This window comes from Liolophura sinensis, chromosome 5 (genome assembly GCF_032854445.1).
Source record: "Liolophura sinensis isolate JHLJ2023 chromosome 5, CUHK_Ljap_v2, whole genome shotgun sequence".
NCBI classification, from domain to species: Eukaryota; Metazoa; Mollusca; class Polyplacophora; order Chitonida; family Chitonidae; genus Liolophura; species Liolophura sinensis.
This window is the reverse complement of record NC_088299.1, coordinates 13443520-13444649: the sequence shown is the minus strand read 5'-3', so window position 1 is coordinate 13444649 and position 1130 is coordinate 13443520.

Here is a 1130-nt window from a genome sequence, read left to right as displayed (position 1 = left end):
CGGAAACGGACTAAATTACTATATTCCTTTCTTTTTTACTTTTTTTGTTCTCATTTACAAACATAGATCTATATCTCTCGACCAACGAACTTGCTCACTAATACTAAGCTCCCATTGAGCTGAGGTGTTATAAGCCTTCACACGGGTTTGTTAAGCTTGGTGTGCCTGATTTATATAAGTGGGGTTGTTTCCACGAGTAAATGTTTCCCACGCCCATAAAACGACTGCTGCAATATATAATTGTCCATGAGTACTGTGTTAAACACCTATGGCTATAAATAGTTTTTATCCACACTTCAATTTAGAGATGAAATAATGTAAAGAGAAATCGCAATACCGTTTAACTGTACCTCCCATCAGTATAATTCTAAAGGTGAAGTTTGTCCACAGCACACCCAGACTGTCACTGGTGGGTAAGCTACATTTTATCCACGGCACACCCAGACTGTCACTGGTGGGTAAGCTACATTTTGTCCACGGCACACCCAGACTGTCACTGATGGGTACAGCTTGTCAACGGTACATCCAAACTGTCACTGACGAGTACAGTTTGTCCATGGCACACCCAGATTGACATTGATGGGTACAGTTTGTCCATGTCACACCCAAACTGTCACTGATGGGTGCAATATGTCCACGAAAAACCAGGACTGTCACAGAAGAGTTCAGTTTGTCCATGGCAAACCCAGGCTGTTAATAATGGTTACAGTTTGTCCATGGCACACCCAGACTGCTACTGATGGGTATAGTTTGTCCACGGCACACCCAGGCTGTCACTGATGGGTACAGTTTGTCCATGGCACACCCAGATTGTCATTGATGGGTACAGTTTGTCCACAGCACATCCAATCTCTCACTGATGAATACAGTTTGTCCACGGCATGCCCGGACTGTCACTGAAGGGTACAGTTTGTCCACAGCACACCCAGACTGTCACTGGTGGGTAAGCTACATTTTATCCACGGCACACCCAGGCTGTCACTGATGGGTACAGTTTGTCCATGGCACACCCAGATTGTCATTGATGGGTACAGTTTGTCCACGGCACACCCGGACTGTCACTAAAGGGTACAGTTTGTCCAACGTACCCAGGCTGTTAATAATGGGTACAGTTTGTCCACGGCACACCC